The sequence below is a fragment of the Wyeomyia smithii genome, chromosome 2, assembly GCF_029784165.1.
Source record: "Wyeomyia smithii strain HCP4-BCI-WySm-NY-G18 chromosome 2, ASM2978416v1, whole genome shotgun sequence".
NCBI lineage: Eukaryota > Metazoa > Arthropoda > Insecta > Diptera > Culicidae > Wyeomyia > Wyeomyia smithii.
The window spans coordinates 105,725,282-105,741,833 of record NC_073695.1 but is presented as its reverse complement, the minus strand read 5'-3'; the positions used below and the strand labels follow the sequence as shown (position 1 = coordinate 105,741,833).

The 16,552-nt window shown below is 44.0% G+C and overlaps 1 protein-coding gene across 3 annotated transcripts in view; it reads right to left on the bottom strand.

Annotated features, from left to right (window-relative positions):
- The window catches only part of LOC129724944 (uncharacterized), a 1,074,712-nt gene that overhangs the window by 929,704 nt on the left and 128,456 nt on the right, over positions 1-16,552 (bottom strand). The gene's annotated exons all lie outside the window — the stretch shown is intronic.

Here is a 16,552-nt window from a genome sequence, read left to right as displayed (position 1 = left end):
TATCAACGACCTCGCCAAGATTGACCTGCATGGGAAACCGAGATTGTTCGCTGATGATACTTCATTGTCATACGAAAACGAAGATCCGGGAGAAATTGTTCGTCAAATTACAGAAGATCTGGAAAAAGTTCACGGATTCTTCACGGAAAATCTTCTGTCATTGAACTTGGCAAAAACGAAATATATTTTGTTCCGTTCGCCACGCCTGAGAGTTTCACCTCACTCAGATGTTATAGTTTCCTCAACTAAAATAGATGAAGTAGAATACTTCAAATACTTAGGGCTAAATTTGGATGCCACATTATCCTGGAATCAACACATCACTGAACTGCGTAAATGTGTAAGTTCCACATGGAGAGTCTCCAAGTTTATGCCGCAGAAGGCTTTAGAGACCATGTATCATGCCTTCATCCAATCCAAGCTTAATTACCTGGTAGCAATATGGGGTGCTGCTACAAAGACACGATTGAAGCCCTTACAAGTCACACAAAACAGGTGCCTCAAAGTGGTGTACAAAAAAACAACCTGTATTCAACATTGGACTTGTACAACGAGGCAAAAGCCTCTATACTAAGGATGTAACGGATATCCGCATCCGCATCCGCAAATGCGGAACATCCGCATGAAAATTGACATCCGCATCAACATCTGCATCCGTAATCACATATCCGCATCCGCATCATACCATGCGGATATTGAAAAAAATATCGCTTCATAAAATATTGCAGAAAAATTTTCCTTGGTGTATTTACTGCTCGCCCAAATAACTTTTGCACTGGGGAGGGGCATGGTTATGTGAAAAAAGCAAAATATAACACAAGGGATGCTACGGATATCCGCATCCACATCCGCAAATGCGGAACATCCGCATACGCATCCGCATGAAAATTTACATCCGCATCAACATCTGCATCCGTAATCACATATCCGCATCCGCATCTGCAGATGTCTGAAAAATCACATCCGTAACATCCCTGCTCTATACTACCAATACCAGCACTACGTGAAATCCAGTGTTTATGTCACATTCACAACCTGTTGTATAATCCACATGCACATCACAATCAAACTTTATCTCAACGGTCACATAGATATCAGCTAAGAAATCCCAGCAACATTCGTTGTCAATGGTTCAAACACGGAGTTGGGCAAAAAATCTGTAGCTTATCACAGTAAAACACGGTTCAATTCCCTGCCGGCTGATTTGAAATCTGAACATGTCGGTAAAAAGTTCAAAGACAAAATAAAACTACGCATTTGGAGCAGAATGATGGACTTTCTGTACTAGAATTCATTACATCTATCTTTTTTTTTTTTTTTAAAAGGTGGCGGGGAAATCTTAAAACAGACACCTGAGAAGAGAACTCAGGGTGTGGGGATGAGACTAGGGGAGAGATGCTGGGGTAGTTACACTCGCCCAGACACCTACTGATCCCTGTCCCGACCCACTAAAACCCCTCCAGTCTCCAGCCCTGGTCTTCCCGGAACGACGGTTAAGTATTACGTGGGGGAGTGGCTTTTGTGCGTGATGCACCCTCTTTACTCTTATAACCTCCTAGCTAACTACCTGGAGACTGGTAATTAGCTACCAGTGGCGTGTTGGTGGTTGACCCGCCACACACGTTGCAGCTCCAGAACAATCTGAAAGGCGGCCGCACAGACCGCGTTCCAGATGTCCGGGTCGTCGCGCATCCTCCGGACTAGATTGTCCGGAGTAGTGCCAGGCCCGCTCACAGCCATCATGTTGCTCCTCGCTCTTGCGTAACGGGGGCAAACGAAGAAGACATGCTCAGCAGTCTCCTCCTCCTCCACGCACTCGGGACACATGGGGGACACCGCGTGTCCGAACCTGTGTAGATATTGCCTGAAACAACCATGTCCTGACAGGATTTGTGTCAGGTGGAAGTTCACTTCACCATGTCGTCTCCCGACCCAGCCGGATATCTCCGGTATGAGTCGGTGCGTCCATCTGCCCTTTGTGGAGTTGGACCATTCCCGCTGCCAGCCGAGCATCGAGAATGACCTTCTGGTACCTCGTATGCCCCTTGTGTCACGTTGGTCGAAACACTCTCTGTCCTCCTTGATGGCGATGCTGATAGGCATCATGCCGGACAAGACACAGATTGCATCGTATGACACCGTACGATACGCACTCGCAACTCTCAGGCACATGAGCCTGTAGGTACTTTCCAGTTTACCACGGAAACTGTTAGTACCTAGCGCTCTGGACCACACTGGCCCACCATACCTAAGTATGGACGAAACCACGCTGACAAGAAGTCTTCGCTTGCTGCCATAAACCGCTGAGCTATTGGACATCATACGAGATAGTGCTGCAATAGCCGATGAGGCCCTCTTACAGGCATAGTCGGCGTGACTCCCGAACGTGAGCTTGTCGTCCACCATAACCCCTAAGAGCTTCAGGGATCGCTTCGAGGTGATGGTGCAGTCTCCGACTCTGACCACCGCCTGTTGCTCCGATTTACGGTTGTTCACAACCGTGACCTCCGTCTTATGATGCGCGAGCTCCAGTTTCCTGGAGCGCATCCAGTCCTCGACCTTGCGTATACAGTGCGCGGCCGTCAACTCGACCTCCTCGATAGACTGGCCGTAAACCTCCAGCGTTATGTCGTCTGCAAAGCCGACGATCACAACCTCTTCAGGGAACTTGAGTTTCAACACTCCGTCATACATGACATTCCACACAACCGGGCCCAGGATAGAACCTTGCGGAACTCCTGCGGTAATTGGGACGCACTTCTGACCCTCCTCAGTGTCGTAAACAAGTACTCGATTCTGGAAATAGTTTTCCAGAATCTTGTACAGCGACACCGGTACATGGATGCTCCTGAGCGCGAGCGCTATGGAGTCCCAACTGGCACTATTGAACGCATTCTTCACGTCGAGCGTGACGATTGCGCAGTAGCGTATTCCCCTTCTTTTGCGCTGGATTGCTACCTCCGCCGTCTTGATGACGGAAGAGATTGCGTCCAGCGTGGACCTGCCCTTCCGGAAGCCGAACTGGTTACTTGCCAGACCGTGTACACCCTCCGTGAACCTCACCAGTCTGTTGAGGATGATCCTCTCAAGCACCTTGCCCGCGGTGTCCAGCAGGCAGATAGGCCTATATGCCGATGGGTCCCCTGGCGGTTTCCCAGCCTTCGGCAATAAGACCAGTCTCTGCCGCTTCCACCTGTCCGGAAAGAGACAGTCATCCAGGCACCTCTGCATGACTGCCCTGAACAGCCCGGGGGCCGTTTTAATCGCCAGCCTGATCGCCAGGTTAGGGATACCATCCGGTCCCGGTGCCTTGCTCACCTTTAGGGATTTGGCGATCACGATGAGTTCCTCATTTGTAACCCTTGCCTCCTCCCCTGCCTCGACACGGCTGTCGTCGCTCACGGATTGGATGCTCGGCGGGTTGGCCGACCATCTCTGGTCTATGTCTGAGATACTGGAAAGTCGGACGTGAGACTCAACTGCCGGAGGCCAAGGACTTGGCTCGTGGCGTGGAAAGAGTCCCTCGATGATACGCTCCAGCATCGCTGGTGATCGCTCTGCAGGCGCCAGCGCGCTTTAGTCTTGGCCATTACGATCCTGTAGGCGTCACCCCACGGATTTGTATTGGCACTCGCACATAGCCTATCGAAGCAGGCCCTCTTGCTGGCCTTTATCGCACTCTTTAGCATCGATCTTGCCGAACTGAATGCTGCGCGGTGCTCTGTCCTCTCTTCTTCGTTTCGCGCACGCTGCATCCTCCGTCTTGCACGGAGGCACGCACTGCGAAGGTCGGCTATCGCGTCCGTCCACCAGTAAACCGGTGGCTTTCCATTCCTAGGTTGGCGAGTCCTAGGCATGGTGGCGTCGCACGCCCGCGATAGCATAGCAACTAGTTGGTCAGCAGTCGGGCGGAGCCAACTGCCCCCCTCGCGCTCCCTTCTCATTGCCTCTTCGAATACCTCGGCATCAAAGTGCGATGTCTTCCACCCGCGAACGGTCGGAGTGTTGGCTTCACCCGTCGCTTGCCGCCTCTCGTTGTTGTCTACACTATAACAGACCGCCTGGTGGTCACTATTAGTGTAGCCATCGTCTACCCTCCAGTTCTTGATCAGTCCTGGGCTGGAGAACGTCACGTCGATGATCGACTCCGCACCATTTCTGCTAAATGTACTTTTGTTCCCAACGTTGGCCAGATCTAGGTTGAGCTTTGCAAAAGCCCCCAACAGGATCTGGCCCCTCTGGTTCGTGAAGCGACTTCCCCACTCAACAGCCCAAGCGTTGAAGTCGCCCGCCACCACCAACGGCGTTAGGCCCGTTAGCTCCATGGATAGGAGGTCGACCATCTGGGTGAACCTTTCGGTAGACCAACGTGGCGGAGCATAGCAACTGCAGTAGAACACTCCGTTTACCTTAGCAACTACGTACCCTTCTTCTGAGGTTGAGACAACCTCCTGAACCGGGAACTTGCTCGTCGTACATATGGCCGCCAAACTGGACTTATCCGCAACCCAGTTACCGTTTCCGGGAGGGATGCGGTAGGGATCTGATATGACGGCGATGTCCGACAACGACTCAGTGGCTGCTTGGTGTAGCAGCTGCTGAGCCGCGAAGCAATGGTTCAGGTTCAGTTGCGTCACCCTTACGCCCGTGGTTTCGCAGCCGGCTTACCGGCTGGGCACCTGGGGCCTCCCATAAAGTGTTTGGCGTCCCGTTTCCCGGAACATACCAGGCACTTGGGAGACTCCACACAGTCCTTTGCTTTATGGCCTGCACCTCCACATCGCCTGCACAGCTGGCTCCTATCGGGCCCCTTGCAGGTCCAGGCCTTATGTCCGCCCTCGAAGCACCGGAAGCAAATGTCTGGTTGCTGTAGTATGCCCAGAGGACAAACAGACCAGCCGACCTTCAACTTGCCCTCTTTCAGGGCCAGGTTAGCGTCCGCCGATGGTAGTCGGAAGGTAGCTATCTGGGTCCCCGCCGGACCTTTGCGGAGGCGGATTGACTCCTTAGCCACCTCCACCCCGCACTTCGCTTTTAGGGCTTGTGCAATGTCGCACCCCTCAGTGATTTCGTCCAGGTTTTTAAGCTGGAGAGTCACTTCTGAGGTGAGTGCCCGCACTTGCACCTCCTTCCCTAGGACCTTTTCAGCTATCGTTTTGTAGGTAGCCCCCTTGTTCTTGGCGTCCTTCCGGAGCTCAAATATCATCTCGCCAGTGCGAGATCGGCGGATACTCCGCACATCCGCCCCCAGATCCTTGAGCTGGGTTTCCCCCCTCATCTTCTTCAAGACTTCTGAGCACTTCGACCCATCCGTCTTGAGTATGAGGGCATCACCCCTACTCCGCGCCTTTTTGACCTTTTTTGGTCCTCTGGCCGCTCCGCCATCATGTCGCGTCGCACCTTCCCGACGCTTCCTACCCTCTACGGTAGTCCATGGGTTGCCCGTAGCCTCCACCTGTGCCTTTTCCGCGGTGGACCTTGAACCGGTTGGCGTGTGTTCCCGTGGGAGTAGCACGACCAATCGTTTCTTGGTGTTCCCGGGGGCCGTTTCCCCCGGGGACTGCCTTGTTCGCTTAGCGACCTGCCCCGTGGAGCAGACCGACGCGAACGAGGGGGCGTCTGTCTGCACCTCTTTAGATGCAGTCGCCCTCCCGGTCCTGGCCGCTTTCTCGGCCGCCTTCACCCGAGCTACGAGTTCTTCGTGCTCCTTTCTGGCTTCATCAATGGTGCTCCGAAGCAGGAGGTGGCTCTGCTTCAGGTCGGCAGCGATGTTTCGCCTGTTCGCCAAGAACTCGATTATGGCATCGAGTTGTTCAGACAGCGCCGCCACTCTTGGCCGCGTGTCCATACACCTTTCGACGGCCTTGACTAGCAAGGGACCGTCTACCGAGATGTCTGGTGTGGACACCGACGGATTCGCCGCATCCGTCTCCGCCTTCTTCTGCGGAGACCGCTGGACGCCACCTCGTGCGAAGGGATTTGGTAACCCCTCCGCACCCGTCTCTTTTGCTTTTGTTTTTGAGTTCAACATTTTTGTTTATTGGGTCCCCCTACCAGCTGCTATCCTTATCCATAGTGGAGTGGTCGCCTAAATGGTCCCAAGGTAGTCTATGCCGGAGCAGTGAGGCCATGGCTAGGGGCGGCTGCCATAGCGCCTTATGGGCAACTATGACACCCCCGACCGGCGCAACTCAGGAAAAGACATCTGATCCTACTCCTGCCGGGTTCCCACCAGGCAATGGACTCGGAACGTACTGGAAGGCCTGTCAGGTTTTACGGGACGGAGACCCCTGCACCGGTTGTAATCTCTCCGTTTCAAGCCGTTATCACACGACATTACTAAGGGAGCTCGGCGCAGGTGCCAGCCCAAAATCATGGTACGAAAACGAAATCCGACTCTTATCCTATAGTGATGCGACCAGTTGCCGTAATTGGGAACATTACTGGCATCAGTCCCAATGGGCGGTATAGTGCATTTGGGTGGTGGGAGCGGCACTACTCGCTCCGTCGGAGCTGCTTCCGGCCAGTGTGGCTTTTGCGAGAATTCAGCGGCCCAGTGCCTGAATCTCGCCACGACCTAGGCTAGCTCCCGCTGATGGTCCGGGACTGCTTGCTAGCAGTGAGCACTTCCGTGGCCTTCGGTAATCGCCAATTACCGACCCGTGGTGGCATTCAGCTCTGCCATTACATCTATCTACGTAATTGGATTTGCTTCGAGCTACCTTGCACCCCTCCTTTGGTCAGGCCACCTGCATTTGCAAACTGCACTTCTCAACTGCTACATCGGGCTACTCTGGTAGCAAGGACAACTATACTGTAAGGTAACTTACACAAGTATATGTCTGACCGAAGCCAGAGATACTACGCCCCTAATCAAGTAAATTAATGGTTATAGAATCTCTCTCGGCTCCCAAACTTCGGAGATCCATGGACATGGACATCTGTATGCACTACTGGATCATCTGCCTTCAACACTGCGCCAGCTTCGACTTAACTCCGCATGGTCAGCATCCGGCAATCATCATTCTGCTTCCGCTGCGCTCTGGTAGCGAACTATACTGCTGAGCATTTCCTCAGGTCAACTATCGCCTCATTGATTCTGGAACCCTGGCCCACGGTACACGCCACCTATAAACGCCACCTGCAAACCACCGCCTCCGCACTGCTATTTCACGACAACACCCGTCGCCAATCACCAACAACTTGCCACCATCTACCATACGCTCCTTCAGATATAAATTAGCAATCAATATTACGTTCACATTAGAAAAAGCTCATATAATGATATAAATGCATATGTATATATACTATTTGGCATTCCCTTAGAAGAGTCTTGAGGCTACTGTGAAATGTAAAAAAATATGAGCAGGTTTTGTGCCTGTTGGAGGAAATGCTTGAAAGAAGCTTACTCCACCGGGCTTTTCCCTGTTCCAAAGAACGAAAATAAAATTCAAAATTCAAATTCAAGATAATCAATTCACCCCCCTCCCTCCCTTGTAAGATAGCGTAAGAAAAATGCATATTCCCCCCTCCCCCCTATTTGCTTACATAATTATTGAACGGCCCCTTTAATGTTTTGTGTTTTTTTTTATATTTGGATGCTTTTCGACTGTAACGTTAAACTCAAGAAGGCGAGTTTCGGCATCTATTCAAATAAACTTTACATCTATCTTGTGGAGTATATTTCAAATGTTTAACCTTTACAGCAACCTTCAAATGTTTAACAAGCACCATTTGCTGGAATTTTTATAATTTGAATACCTGAGCAGTTAAGTTAATTTCCTAGGATTTTAAGTCATTTCGCTTAGTTATTCTGGTCAAAAGAAAATTTTTCAGCAGGAGTATTTTATGAATCTTCTACATATGTTAGTGGGAAAAAGCGAAAAATCCATCCATGCCAGGAAAATTTCCCTGGCAGCCTTTCTTGATATTGAGGGAGCATTTGATAATGCATCTCACAACTCAATGAAAATAGCCATGGAAGGCATGGTATGGACAGGAACACAATAAAGTGGATTCATGCCATGCTAATAAGTCGCGAAATAACGGCTAAACTCGGTAAGACGTCCCTAACAAGAAAAACTACAAAAGGATGCCCTCAAGGAGGGATGTTATCTTCCCTGTTATGGTCATTAATTGTAGACGATCTTCTTCGGAGCCTTTCGGAAAACGGCTTCGGTAATAGGTTTTGCAGACGACGTAGAGATTTTAATCAGGGGGAAGCACGACTGCGTTATTTCTAATAGAATGCAAACTGCACTTAATCTCACAGCTCAATGGTGTAGGCGAGAGGTATTGAGTGTAAATCCATCCAAAACAACTATTGTTCCTGTCACTCGAAAACGGAAATACATTATTCCTAAATTGCGATTGGAAGGCACCGATATAAAGCTTTCCACTGAAGTCAAATATTTGGGAAACTTGACCAGAAACTAATCTGGAACACTCAAGTAGAACAAACAATTACCAAGGCCGCAAACGCCCTATGGGTATGCAGCAGAGCCATTGGAAAAATCTGGGGTCTCAAACCCAGCATGATACATTGGATATATAAAACAATACCCATACTGCCATCATACCCAGAATAACCTACGCTTCGTTAGTTTGGTGGCCCAAAACCATTGAAACATCCACTCAAGCTAAGCTAGGTAAAATCCAAAGATTGGCCTGTGCATCGATTTGTGGAGCTATGAGAAGCACTCCATCAAAAGCTCTGGGGTAACGGGGGTATTTTGGCCCACCCGGTAACATTTTACGCATTTTATCTGATAATTTCAATGAATATTAGAAAACTATGCATGCAACATTGAATAACACACCTAAGAATCATACTACACTATAGTTTTCGGCGAAAAACTGGCTCTAGGTAGTGTTATTTTGGAATTAGTTCATACATATTCAAAGTCATGGCTGAGTCAACCAAAAGTCAAGAGGAAGTGGTAATATACGAGTCAACGTCCGGAATCTATTGTAACAAATATGTATGCTTTTGAAACAATTCGTTGTTGTAGTAACATCAATAAAATATCATAGAAACAGTTTGTATACTCTCACATGTTGGAAAAAGTTGAAAAAGTGGTTAAACGCATGGCCGAAATATGTTTGCCTCTTTCTGAAGCAAACATATTTTGGCCATGCCAAGTTTTGATATCTCCCTTGAATACCGTTCGGCCGTTGCACGTGAACAAAGAAGCAGCTTGTGACAATTTACAGGTAATTACTTCTTAATTTATCACATTTAATGATATGAAATTGGATGAGAATCCCTATCAAACCGCAATAAGCCAAATCATTTCATTTTTAGTTGCCTAAATTATACAAAAATTCACAACAGAAGGATGTTCTCTTCAAACCCACTATTTTTGCTCTAAAAATACCGATGATGATCTTAAATATAATTAGTCTGAATTATTTCCATACATGTCTGTAGATATAAAGGTGGGCCAAAGTAAAAATTTGGTGGACCAAAATATGTTTTTAGTACTTCGTAGAAATTTTGATATTGCTTGGATATTTTTCAATATATTGCATTGTTGAACGGTGTATATTCAAGTAGACACTTAGCTTTTAACAATGGTATAATAGAGTAGGTATTTATGTTGGAAAATTGTGTTTGTTTCTAATGAACTGTGCGAACACTTTCCAAAGCTGGCCAAAATACCCCCGTTACCCTAGATGCAATACTTCACCTTCTTCCACTTCATCAGGTAGTTCAACTAGAAGCAGAAAAAAATGCTCTAAGGCTAAATCGACAGTGCAACCTAAAAGCAGGAGATCTAACAGGACACCTGAGAATACTGAAAGATTTCCAAATAAGGCTGATACAAATTTCGAATTCTTTTTATGTCCAAGGTTATCAGAATTAGCAAAGGGGGTGGCAAAAAATAAATAACACCGAGACGAAAAAAAGAAATTTCTTTGATCAAAGTGTGTATGCAAGTTATGACGTTTTTAACTTGCACTCAACTAAATGTTGAAAAATAACACTTTATTATTATTATTATTTATTTCGCTTGCTCTTTGACGACACTCTCGCTGTCACTGGACTTGTTTGTTGCTAAATTAAGCATTTATGCTGTCGGAAAACCAATAAAATGAACAAAACGATTTGTGCTTTTTTTTTCTTCCCCTTCCAATATTCAAGATTTTTTAAGGGGGGGGGGGGGGGGGTGACATAAAATGAAAATAAAATTTGTAACGGCCTAAATAATCTAATAAAAAGTAAGGAGGATTGGCTGGAGAGAAACCAAATTTCGGAATTCCTTACAGAATATTAGAGATAGAACGAGAAGGTTGGTAACAGGGATCGGGACGGTTCACTTTGCTTCTACACAGACGGTTTTAAAATGAATGGTTCCACGGGTGCGGGATTCACAGGACCAGGAATTAATAAATTTTTTCCCATGAGACACTGGCCAACAGTATTCCAGGCTGGAATATACGCGTTAATATAATGCACGAATACGTGTCTGAAAAGAAATAATCGACACGCAAATATTTGCATTTTCTGTGATAGTCAGGCAGCACCTGAATTCTCCTTTCTGTCACTCTAAACTAGTGTGGGAATGCATCCTGTCGCCCCGAAAGTTAGCTATGAAAAACCAGGTTAACTTATACTGGGTTCCTGGTCATTTTGGAATCGAAGGAAACGAGAAGGCCGACTTACTAGCCAGACAAGGGTCATCTACTAACTTTGTTGGCCCAGAACCTTTCTGTGGAGTCTCCCCGACCGCTCCAAAAGCTGAACTCGGTGAATGGCAGAAAGCGACCAGTAAAGCAAAGGATGTCATAAGCGGATTACGACAATCAAAAGATGCATAGAGCCAAATCGCGAGAAGAGCCTCGTGCTGCTCAGGTTTAATAAGAAAGACTTGAGGACATTCACAGATCTTCCCGATCAGAGGCGCATAACTAAAAAATTATAAAATTCTATGAACGCGAGATACAAATAACATTTTTTGATATAATTTTGTATTTTTCCATATAATTTTGATAACAAAATTGAATCTGAATGAGTTAAGGCATCTTCAGCGGTGTGCTATTTTGGAAACAACTTTATACTAGATTTACACCAGCGAAACCTGATTAGAACCAGCTAATATATACCAACTTTTCGTTCTCCGCAGCGCAGCGTACAGTCCAATAAGGCATAAAGTGTAACTTAATTCTATAGCGCCTTTTACCTTCATCCTAGCTTCATCCTAAAGTATTCGGAACAATTGTTTGTATGAATAACCGCATAATCGCGAATTGTCAAAAAGTATGAAAAGTTTACTATACTAAAAATAAAAAAATTACTTTTTTGTGTTAAGAGATAGAAAAATAGTTTGTTCAGCAAAGTTGTAGAAGATTAAAAAATATGAAACTTTGTTGAACAAATGAAAATCCTATCTTCCTTTGGTACAAAGTAATAAAGTATATTACATGGAACTTACTTAGAAGTTAGTTTTCTGTACTTAACTTTTGTTAGTTACATGTTACACGAAAGTATTGTTCGGAGAAATTGTTGAGGCAATCAAAACACACATTTTTGACAAAGATCATATATCTCCAGGACTTTTCCTTACAAAGTTATATCATATTTTAGCTTCATATTTCGATAAATTCAAGAGCTTATAGGTTAAAAAGGGGCAAGTGGAATCATGATGTCAATAATTTTCCTTGAAGTTAAGCTAAAGTACTATAAACTCCTTTAGGTTCCACTTGTCCCAATCCACCCATATCAGAGTACGGCGAGCATATGTTACAGTAGGTTTTCATATATCCAATATACTAACTTTTTTGTGTTAAGAGATAGAGGAATGGTTAATTCGGCAAAGTTTTAGAATGTACAAAAATATGAATCTTTGCTGAAGAAACAAAATTCCTATCTTCATTGGGTACAGAGTTACAAAGTATTTTCTGTAAAAGTTACTTAAAAGTTAATTTTTTGCACTTAACTTTTGTTAGCTACATTTTACAAGAAAACGTTGTTCTAAAGAAGCATTTGGACATACAAAACACACGTTTTTGTTGAAGACCACACATCTCCAGGACTTTTCCCTACAAAGTTATAGCATGTTTTAGCTTATTTTTTCGATAACTTTAAGAACGTATAGAGTAAAAAGGGGCAAGTAGACTCATGATGTTAATACTTTTTCCCGACGTTTAGCTTGAGTGCTCAAAACTGTTATAAGTTCCATCTGTCCCAATCCACCTAATCTGTGGTGGTTTTTAACAAACACGTGTGTTTTGTGTGCCCAAATGCTTCTTTAGAACAAAGTTTTCTTGTAAAATGTAGCTAACAAAAGTTAAATGCAAAAAATTAACTTTTCAGTAAATTTAAAACACGATTTTTCCCGTAACAAACTAACAGCTTCTGTTACATTTTTGTTTTTTCTTTCTGATCGGGTTATTACAGGGAACTGTCCGAGTAAGTATCATCTCAAGAAGATAGGCAAACTTGATGATGATAAATGTCGCCTATATGGCATCAAAAGCAAAACTTCAGAACATCTACTCTGCGAATGCCGAGTATTAATACAACGCAGATTTCGTATCTTCGGTAAGGGACACATATAACCTACCGAAATTTGGAGGGAAAGTCTTGGTGAGGTAATAAACTTCATACGAAGTGCGTTGGGATAACTGGGATAAATGTGCAATGTAGCAAGGACATCAACTCGCCAAATAGTGATGTACCAGCTCGTACGCACTTAGAGTAAGGTAAAGCATACCACAATAGATCAAACAATGCAATGGTCGCAGTGGTGCAGTCTTCAACAAGGGAAAAAAATGCATGAATCTTTATATCTATATTACTGTGATGTTACCTCTCTTTTAAAAACAATAAAATTAATTATTTCAAAATGTTTTTCAGAACTTTTGTGTGTACCCACATCTTTACCGTGCAAACGTGGATAACAAATTTCGATCCTTATTATACGAGGTAACACTTGGATGTCGCTTAGTTGTAGGGGAGAGGGGGGCAGTTTCGGACACTTTTTCTATCTAGATTTTTATTATGTTTTTGTTAACTTAGAAAAAAACCAGAATTCATCCTGCTTGTTACTTGGACATCGGATTATCATATAAACGTATAAGTAGTGAGCGTTAATGCGATTTTGATTGGTTTATTTAAATTTTTCAAAATTGTTTTCTTGTCCGAATGTGCCCCGTGTGTGGGGTAGTTTCGGACAGTTCTGGGGCACTTTCAGACAGTGACGAAAAATTTTTCTAGATTAATAAAAATTTTGTGTTTTTCAACTATTTCTTCCATATAAGCAGTTTGAGATCAGATGCATTACAAACCTCAAAACTTAACCTTTTATTCCAAATTTAACTATTAACATAGAAACAGAACAAACTGACTATGAGGGGAGAAGGATACAAAAACTATGTCATTCTATCGACAATATTTGATTGGTTCAAAGTGCAACTACTTTCTTGATTGTCGATCAACAGCAAAATTGGTTCACTTACGCTGCTTTCTTATTATTCCTATTAAGGGAACATCCATAAATGACGTAGCTTTTTAGTTTTTTTTGACAGCCCCCTCCTCCATCGTAGCATTTCATCATAAAGTCAGACTTCCTTCTAGATAATAACGTAGCTTTATTAAAACCCCCCCCATCCCCCCATTTTTTGCAAACTCTATTACCAAAAAAAAATAAATAAACAAGAAAAGACAAGCAAATAATAAAATTTACCCTTAACAGACAAAACAGTGATAACGAAGAAAAACAAGGAAAAAACCCATTTTTTCTCTATGTTTCATGTTTGCTACGTAGCTTGGCTTACCCCTTCCCCCCGCAAACCTTCCCCTCCCCCTCGAATACTACGTCATTTATGGATGTTCCTTAAAGTGTTCCAGAACATTGAGAAACAATTTTCCAAACGCCTTGGCATACTTGAAGACCAACATTCTAGCTTGCTGGTTCATCGATCCATAATTCATATGGTAACTTTTGATCGATATTTGTTAGTAAACAACAATCAAATACAAATTTGATAAGTGTTCGAATGTGACCCATGACCGATGTCCGAATGTGCCCCACCACCATCCGAAGACCAATCTCAATTTTATCTAATGAATAACATGTTTGTTTCCCCGTTGTTATCACGTTATCTTATTGCATATTAGTTCCGAACTAAGGTGGTGTACTTACATTTCTGAATCGTTCACAAAGAAATTAGGGAAATACTTATAACTTCAAGCTCAAACAGTTGAGAACATGAATGAAAACTGGCACTGTGTTGTTTTCGTAAGTAATAAACGACCAAGAGTTGACAAACTATATGACAGCCGTTGGTGGAAGGGCTGCCAGCTTACTTATATTTTTAGTTTGGTTGGAAATCGCACCATTTGTTTTTTTAAGCTCTGTCCGAAACTGGCCCCCTTTCCCCTATTATTCTTGCAAATTGATGCCATGAAATTTGAAACATTGTAAAAAATTATTTTCTCAATTGAAATCTCAATCATACGTACTACATAACTATGGTTTTCCTTATTATCGGAAATACAAGATCAAAATAAATGAAGCACACTCTGCCCACAGTCCAGAGAAACAATAGTACGAAATCGAAAGTACAACCTTTTACGGTTCTGCAACTGCGCCGATCGACGAATAAGTGTATACTAATTGTTTCCTCGCATTCCATCTGTGAATGGAAGGAAACTTTTCGCGCCGCACCACATTTCGTGATTAATTTGCACAGCCAAACCGGAGGCGAAAACCAAACGTGTGCCAATTCGTGGCACATTGACAAAATCGGGATCAATTATCAGTTCCTCCGGTGTCGCAGCCGGGTGTCGACAAGACTACGGGTCATTACCGACTCCCGCCAGCCATATTCTTCGAACAGCCTGCAGCTGTAAGTGTCGAACCGACAGACCGTTCTATCTAACCTAGGCAAAGCGGCCAGAGTCGAACGCCAATTGGTTGTATTGATTTAATTTAATTTAATTTAATTATTATTCAAAAAGTAATAATAAAATAAACAAATCGTTCATTACATTTCTATCACGATTTTCAATCCACGTCACGTCGTTCCCTTGGGGCCGAGCGAAAACGGGCAGAAAAATTGGCGGCACCCAATTTAGATAGATCTTGCCATGTCGTGTAGTGGAAGCCTAAGCAACCGTTTCCTCTTTAAGGCAACCCAGCAGCGGAGGTACCTCCTGTAGACTCCGGTGTAAACTACACGGCGTACAATGGGAAATTTGTGACACCAACGGGCTAGGGCCTATAGGGCCAGCGTGCCACTCGTTGGCTGTCATTTGGTGGTAAAATGTGGCGCTTGATGTTGCTCGGCAGCCATGGTCTCCGGTGTCACGTTTTGCTTGAGTAGAAGAGATCAGCAGATATTCCCGCTAGAACATAACAGCTGCAGGATTTGCCTTATTTAACTTGACACTTAAAGGTTGCTAGCTGCTGCGCGACAAACTATGCTTGGAACGCATATTTCCGCAAAACATCTTTTGCGCAATTGTACTGAAAAAAAATCTATATGTTTGTTTGAGTAATTCAATGTGTATTCTAAAAAATGGAACAAATGCATACGTTATCGGTCTAAAATCTACGATTATGTGTTTAGTAAATCAAACCAAATTGTGTTTATTCTTCACAATACGTTTACGCATTGCGTTAATGCGTAGTAAAAAGTAAAAAGGGCTTTCGTCCTGATTTTAAATGTGTTATATCGTTATCAATCAATCTATTTGAAAACTGATTATCGTTCATTTCGAATCATACTTGATACTAGAACAAATATGGCAAAAAGTTTGCCATCTTGTAAGATATTTGTACGCATACCAGTCTCGTCACATGCATCTAGCACTTTCCTATATATGGTTCGAACTAGAGAAAAAAACTTGTTAAACAAAACTACTGTGAAAACTAGTGCATATCTACTATATTTTTATTTATAAAAACTATAAATATTACTAATAACATGATGATGATTACGATTCATTTGAACCGGCTCACGAAAATGAGCCACGATTTTTTGAGTGCCCCAAAAATTGATTGTTCGCTCGAAACGGAATTGCCGAAACATCACGATTTTTGTGTATATGATGCATATATATTTGAAAATAGTGAAAGGTCGTCAGCCTGATCTAATGTTTGGGACTGGAAACTCACTGTAGCGTTCTGAAAGAACATTTACAGTACCCCCTACCATGCAGAAATTCTGAATCTATTCGTCCCAAATTTCATGTGACGTCATAGCGATCAAGTCTGTGTGTTGGCTAAACAGAGATCGGGCACTAAAGACATTGAAGCTGTTCGGTTTGTGGCCAAGGGGAAGGATTTCAAATTCCTATCATACATCTCATTCAAAGTGGGCATGAGTCTGACGCTTTCGCTGTTCCGCGAGTTTAGAAACAACAACAATGCTGCAAATTTTTGGAAGCCTCTTCCATTACCAAATGCAGGGTTACTAATGCTAATATACGAGAGCTATCCATCTTTCACAAAGACGTACATTCGGACATAAATCGACACTTTCTCTATTGCTGTTTCAGATCTCAAGTACGACGTTATCGTTCTAACGGAAACATGGCTGGATG